The sequence below is a fragment of the Rhinopithecus roxellana genome, chromosome 7, assembly GCF_007565055.1.
Source record: "Rhinopithecus roxellana isolate Shanxi Qingling chromosome 7, ASM756505v1, whole genome shotgun sequence".
Taxonomy (NCBI): domain Eukaryota; kingdom Metazoa; phylum Chordata; class Mammalia; order Primates; family Cercopithecidae; genus Rhinopithecus; species Rhinopithecus roxellana.
Window position 1 is genome coordinate 130,551,602 of NC_044555.1, and position 7,650 is coordinate 130,559,251.

Consider the following 7,650-nt stretch of genomic DNA (forward strand, 5'->3'; position numbering starts at 1 on the left):
TTATTGTTTTGCATGTGTACATCCAGCTATCCCAGCACCATTTTTTGAAAAGACTACTCTTTACCCTATTGAATTATCTTGGCAGTCTTGTTGAGAAGCAACTGACCATAGGTGTATGGATTTACTTCTGGATTCTCTATTCTATTCTATTAGATGTCTATCCTTACATGAATACCACACTGTTTTGATTATTATGACTTTGTAATAAGTTCTGAAATCTGGAAGCGTGAGTACCCAAAATTTGTTCTTTGTCAAGGTTGTTTTGGCTACTTGGAGAGTCTCTTGCAATTCCTTTAAAAATTTAGAATCGGCTTTTCAATTTCTACAAGAAAAAGGGCCATTGGCATTTTGATTCTGTTGATCATTTTGGGCAGTATTGCCATCTTAACATTGTCTCCAAATCCGTGCAAACAGGATATCTTTCTATTTATTTAGGTCATCTTTAATTTCTTTCAGCAATGTTTTATAGTTTTCACTATATAAGTAAAAGGTTACACAGTATACAAGTGTAAGCTGCATACCAAGTGTAAATTTATTCCCATATATTTAATTTATCTTCAGAGCATTGTAAATATAAATTTTTTAAAACTTCCATTTCAGACTGTGCATTGTTAGTGTATAAAAATACAACTGATTTTTGCATATTGATCTTGTATTCTGCAACTCTGCTGAATTTTTATTAGTTCTACTTTTTTTGAGAATTTCTTAGGATTTTCTATATAAAAGATCCTATCTCTGCACATAGTTTTCCGTTCTCCTTTCCAACTTGTGTGCCTTTTATTTCCTTTTGTTGCCTAATTGCTCTGGGTAAAACTTTCAGTACTATGTTGAATAGAAGTGGTGAAAGTGGGCATTTTTGTCTTCTTCCTGATCTTAGGGGGAAAGCTTTCAGATTTTCACAATTGAATATTATTTTAGCTTTGTGTTTTTCATGAATGTCCTTTATTATTTTGAGTTAATTCCTTTCTATCATCTTATAATTTACTTTTTTGTCTTTCAATTTTTTATTTTGTACTAGCAGGTTAAACATATCTTTAAATAGAGAGCTGCTATATTTAAATATTTTTGTAGAAAAGAAACATAACAAAATTTACCATCTAATAAGTTTAAGTGTGTAATTCAGTAGTGTTAAGTATATTCACATTGCTGTGAAGCAGATCTCCAGAACTTTTTCATTTTGAGTATCTGAAACTTCATACCCATTAAACAATAACTCTCCTTTTCCCCCTCTCTCAAGCCCCTGATAGCCACCATTCTACTTTCTGTTTCTGTGAATTTAACTACTTTAGAGACTTCATATGTGTAGAATCATACAGTATTTGTCTTTTTGTGACTGGCTTATTTTACTTAGCATAATGTCCTTAAGGTTTATCCATAATGTATCATATAAAAAGAGTTTCTTCCTTTTTAAGGCTGCATAATAATACATTGTCATGTATACACTGCATTTTGTTTATGTATTCATCTGTCCATGCAAATGTGGGTTGCTTACACCTCTTGGCTCCAGTGACTAGTGCTGCTATGAACATGGGCATGTAAATATTTCTTGAAGACCCTGTGCTACGGTCTGAATGTGCCTCCTCCCAATTTGTATGTTAAAACTTAATCACCAATGTGATAGTAGTAAGAGGTGGGGACTTTAAGAGGTGATTAAGTCATAAGGGTAGAACCCTCATGAATGAGATTAGGGCCCTTGTAAAAGAGCTTGGAGAGTTGATTCACTGCCTACCATTTCTTCTGCCATGTGAGGACACCACATTTGTCCTTCCAGAGGATGCACCAACAAGGTGCCATGGTAGAAGTGGAGAGTAGGCCCTTTGTACCAGACATCAAATCCTGATACCTAGATCTTGAACTTAGCCTCCAGAACTGTGAGAAATAAAGTTCTGTTATTTATAGATTACCCAGCCTCAGGCATTTTGTTACAGCAGTGCAGACAGACTAAGACACCCTGCTTTCAATTCTTTTGGCTATATATCCAGAATTGGGATTGCTGGATGACACAGTCATTCTATTTTTAATTTTTTGAGAAACCTTCATACTGTTTTCCACAGTAGTTTTCCCATTTTTCAATCCCACCAACAGAGCACAGCGTTCAAATTTCTCTTTATCAACACTTGTTATTTTCTGGGTTTTAAAAAATAGTAGCCATCTAGGCCAAGCACGGTAGCTCATGCCTGTAATCCCAGCACTCTGGGAGGCTGACAGGCAGATCACTAGAGGCCAGGAGATCAGATCTGCCAGGGCAACATGGCGAAATCCCGTCTCTACTAAAATTACAAAAATTAGCCATGGCATGGTGGTGCACGTCTGTAATCCCAGCTTCTTAGGAGGCTGAGGCACTGGTTCTGCCAAAAAAAAAAAAAAAAAAAAAAAAAAAAGTGGCCATCTAAATGGTTGTTACCCTCGTAATTCATTTTTGAAGTACTTTACAAAACTATTTCTTTATACTGGATTGAAAATCAAAAAGTGACGGGTAGTTTGTGGAGAAGCATTGCTATCAAGTCTGGTACTGGGGAGTCTTGGAACAGACACTATGTAAAATTTCAGGCACAGAACTTAGGCAAAGTCAGAACTAAATTCTTGAGTCCCAGCACATTAGTACTTCTTTCCACACTACCGAATTCTCTGTTACCACTTTTTCATGACTGAATTTCTTAAAATAATAAACTTGAATCCATTTCACATTCACATGCTTTCTCAGGCCTAAACATTAAGTTCTTGATCTTCCCTGGCCTTCAGAATTGTTCCTGTTGCCATTCCATTGGCTTTGGAGGATTTTATATCGCTATAACTCATCTGTGAATACTGTGACTGTCTGAAAATTCTCACCTTGGTTTTGCTGGCTGTGCCTGCCCAGAACTGTCTTCTCCACTTCTGCCCTAGACCAGCAAATTCCTAACACATTTAGAAAGTACAGGCAGCAAAACCTTTCAATCCTAAATACCCATCTTCTATGTTTGTACTTAAAAGTATGGTATCAATGACAGATATTTCTATTTGTTTCTTTGGCTATGGGGCAAGGTGCTAATGACCACTGTAGTCATGGGAGAGTGTGCCCTTGACACAGTCTTTGGTACAGCAGCAGTTGTTGTCAGCACCAAGAGACATGGATGACCACACTGAGGGGAAGCTGGAGCTGAAGAGAACTGTTCTTCAGAGCACACATGAGAAATCCATGAGATACACCAAAAAGTACTTAGGAGGCATTAGGAAGGGGATCTGGGGCTTCATCAAAGCAGGTTCAGTCAGAAAAGTACTGATTTGAGTTCATCATTACTATGACCCTATTTTTATCTCTATGCTGGTGTCCTGAGGAACACAGGTATACTAGGTGGTTCTTGCATTGCTATAAAGAAATAACTGAGACTGGGTAATTTATAAATCAGTTTAATTGGCTCACAGTTCTGCAAGCTATACAGGAAGCATGGTGCTGGCATCTGCTTCTGGGAAGGCCTTAGAGAGCTTTTTCATGGTAGAAGGCGAAGTGGGAGCAGGCATGTCACAAGGTCAGGGCAGGAGCAAGAGAGAGATTTGTGGGGAGGGGTAGGTGCCACACACTTGTAAACAGCCAGACTTCATGAGAACTCATTCATTATTGCAAGGACAGCACCAAGCCATGAGGGATCTACCCCATGACCCAAACACCTCCCTCCAGCCTCTACCTCCAACATTGGGGATTACAATTCAACATAAGATTTGATGGGGACATATATTCAAACTATATCCACAGGTTACATTTTAGGAGCCTGATTGAATTGAAATATTTTAAGGAAGTCATGTTTCTTTCCATATCTGCTCAGCTGCCAAACTACCAGAAAGGTGCCTTGGGAAACAGATTTACTTCTTACAGGCTGTGAAGGTCTTTGAGGCACCATTATGAATGCCTTTTTTCCCACTCCGTGGGTTGTCCATTTACTCTACTGACTGTTCCTTTTGTGATGCAAAAACTCTTTAGTTTCACTAAGTCCCAACTATTTATCTTTGTTTTTATTGCATTTGCTTTGGGGTTCTTGGTCATGAAATTCTTGCCTAAGCCAATGTCTAGAAGGATTTTTCCAATGTTATCTTCTAGAATTTTTATAGAAAATCCTCACAATCTATACATCTGATAAAGGAATCTAATATCAAGAATCTACATCAAATTCAAACAAGTCAGTAAGGAAAAAACAATCCCATCAAAAAGTGGGCTAAGGACATGAATAGACAATTCTCAAAAGAAGATATACAAATGGCCAACAAACATATGAAAACATGCTCAACATCACTAATGATCAGGGAAATGCAAATCAAAACCACAATGCAATACCACCTTACTCCTGAAATAATGGCCATAATAAAAAAATCAAAAAACAGTAGATGCTGGCATGGATGTGATGATCAGGGAACACTTCTACACTGCTGGTGGGAATGTAAACTAGTACAGCCTCTATGGAAAACACTGTGGATATTTCTTAAAGAACTAAAAGTAGAACTACCATTTGATCCAGCAATACCACTACTGGGTATCTACCCAGAGGAAAAGAAGTCATTTTATAAAAAAGATATTTGCACACGTATGTTTATAGCAGCACGATTTGCAATTGCAAGTTCGTGGAACCAACCCAAATGCCCATCAATCAATGAGTGGATAAGGAAACTGTGGTATGTATATACAACGGAATACTACTCAGCCATTCATAGAAAAGAATGAATTAAAGGCATTTGTAGCAATATGGATGAGATTGGAGACTATTATTCTAAGTGAAGTAACTCAGGAATGGAAAAGCAAACATTGTATGTTATCACTGATATGTGGGAGCTAAGCCATGAGGACACAAAGGCATAAGAAGGATGCAATGGACTTTGGGAACTTGGAGGGAAGGGTGGGAAGGGGGCGAGGGATAAAAGACTACCAATAGCTGTGGCAGCTGTAGATTTTTCTACCATACTCGTAATGCTGTTCATGCTGGACACGTCAGAGTATATACTGCTTGAGTGATGGGTGTACCAAAATCTCACAAATCACCACTAAAGAACTTACTCATGTAACCAAATACCACCTGTACTGCAATAACTTATGGAAAAAATCAAAATAAAATAAAATAAGAATGACTTTTTTTTTTAGGAAAACAAGGCACTTATGAAAAACTTGAAGCACTCCAGCTTTTGATACAGCTTTTGTTTCTAAGGCCCCAGCAAAACCCCACACCCAAGTTATCACCAACATGTACAATCATTCCTGTGTTTGAAACTTAATCACTGGAGAGTGGGTAGAAGCTCAAATGAACAAATTACCTAATGCATCTAGAAGCCAAACCATCACAGAATCTTTCTTCCCAAATCACCTCCCAAAAGTGTTCAGTTTATAACTGAACACTTCGGTCACAAACAGTGCATGCGCCCAAATATTTTGCTCAATATGTTTTGAGTCTAGTTCCATATATTGCTGCTAAAGATTTCCAGAAAGTCGCAAAAGTTCATCCTTATTGATAGGTGATTGGAATTCAGTGACACCGCTGCTGCTCTGTAGTGTGTGCAAAGGTCAAATCAAAGTAATAAATACGATATTCTCGATCATTTCCCTCTAAAACTGGGTTTCTAGCCAGGGCACATGTCTTCACACTTGCTGAAACAAGTTCAACTTCTGTACCAGTGCTGCCAGAAAGAGCTGCCTGTGACATGGGAATCATGTTTCTGTACTTCCCAAGCAGGAGCCACTCACCATATGCGGCTCCTGAGCACATGAAGTGTGACTGGAGCTGGGGATGGCTGAAGAGTTAGTTCTATTTGAGTTTCAATAGCCCCGTGTGGCAAGTGGCTACTTGGAGAGCAGCACACCACCTGAGATGGCAAGAACAACATGAAAACATCCTCCATGCCACTACAAAAATGTCTGCCTATACATCTTAGAGGAAGACATGTCCAGCATGAACATCATCACGTGTGTGGTAGAAAAATCAAAAGCTACCACTGCTACAGGTTAGCAGATTGCCTTCAACATGAAGATAAAATGCTTCCAGCACTTCCACTCTGCCCCATAGTCTCTTAGTTGAGCTAATGCCCTGGACAGCTTCTCTTCAACCAGAAGGGGGCACAAACACCAGGCAAGAGCCTATGCTCAGTGATACAGAATATTCTAGAGCCCAGGAGACTATTCCATCCACTGAGCTGAGCTGGTCAGACCTAATTAATGTCATCTTTTCCTTCTTAAAGGGAGATGCCAGGATGAGGAGGGAGCAAATAAAAACTGCTTTTGCTGTTTCAGGGTTGTGAGAGGCACTACCAACCACCAAAGTCAGCAACTCAAAGCCACCTCACCCGGCCTCAACTTTTTGGTTTGGGGCCCAGGTGGGGGACTTCTCTAGCTGCTACTGCAGTCTCTCCTCTTTTTTCTTCAGATAGAAGATCATGTTATCGAAGATGGCCTTATAGAGACTGCTGAAGTTGGCATCTGTGACGTTAGAGCCTTCCAGCATGGCCCAGTTCCCACGAATAACGCTGGAGACTTTTTTTTTTTTTTTTAACACAGTGCATTCAGGAACAGAATGCCACTGGCCACCCACAGGCCTGTAGACCACCAGGGGGATTTCATGGCAGTCTGGCAGCACCCACAGCCCCTGGGTCTCCTCAAAAGCCACATCCCACACTTGGTGCTAGAATGACAGATGCTGTTTGTACACTAAGCTGTCTGAGAGCATCAAGCTGGAAGATGTGGATTACAGGAATACAGTTGCACAGAAGTGCCATGCAGTTCTCCTAGCACCAGAATGTGATCCCGGATGTGACAAACCTCTGGGGCCCCAGAGGCCCATCAGCTCTTGCAGACTGGCCAGGTGACAGCAGTGCAGTTGATGGGCCACTTCTGTACTCCCAGAGCCTAAGAGTGCAGTCCCTGGAGGAGGACAAGAAACAGTTCGGGCTGACTGGGCACCGCAGAGATGCGGCTCACAAATTCTGTGTGCCGGAGGCAGAAGGACTCGATACTGTGAGGCGCTGTGGCCTAGCTGACCTGGATCTTCTCATCCCGGTTGGCAGTGAGGATGGATCAGTTATCAGGACCCACAGTCACTTCTAACAACATTGACAGGTGTGCCAGGTCAAGTCTGCCACATCTGTGTGGCTCTGAAACCAAAAAGGAGTGCACATCTCCAGATTTGTCGGCCACCAAGACCTTCTCTTCAGAGGCTGTAAGGTCAGGGCCATACACCTCCTTACCATGGTCCTGACACTCAGACATTGCCATGGTTTTGTATGGAAAGGAATCAGCCAACTGCTTACATTTCATAAAGCACATAAGGTATTTCAGGCTTCCATGTCTTTTCTGGTTGTTCCTTCTATATGGTAGGAAGACATTCCCACATCTGGCCTCAACATTTTAAGACCCAACTAGAAAATTCTCCATCATGTTTAAAGGCTGAACTTAAGGGCTCCAAGAGCCCTTTCTTGATGGCCCTGTTAGGCATAGCTAACCACTCTCATTCAGTGAACAGTCAAACAAGCTTCTACAGATATCTTGGGGGAATTCAGTGAAGAGCATAAAAAGTTCACACCAATCCAGGCTCTGGATTCCTCGTCTCCCATCCAGGATGCTCCAATTCCTGACTGCTACTGCTTTTCAAGTGAATTATACTGGAATGGCAACCAGCCTACGTTAAAGACTTGTTTAAA

The 7,650-nt window shown here is 40.6% G+C and overlaps 1 pseudogene; it reads right to left on the reverse strand.

Annotated features, from left to right (window-relative positions):
• Window positions 1-6,277: 6,277 nt before the first annotated feature.
• LOC104677809 lies at window positions 6,278-7,242 on the reverse strand (annotated as a pseudogene).
• Between the last annotated feature and the right edge of the window lie 408 nt (window positions 7,243-7,650).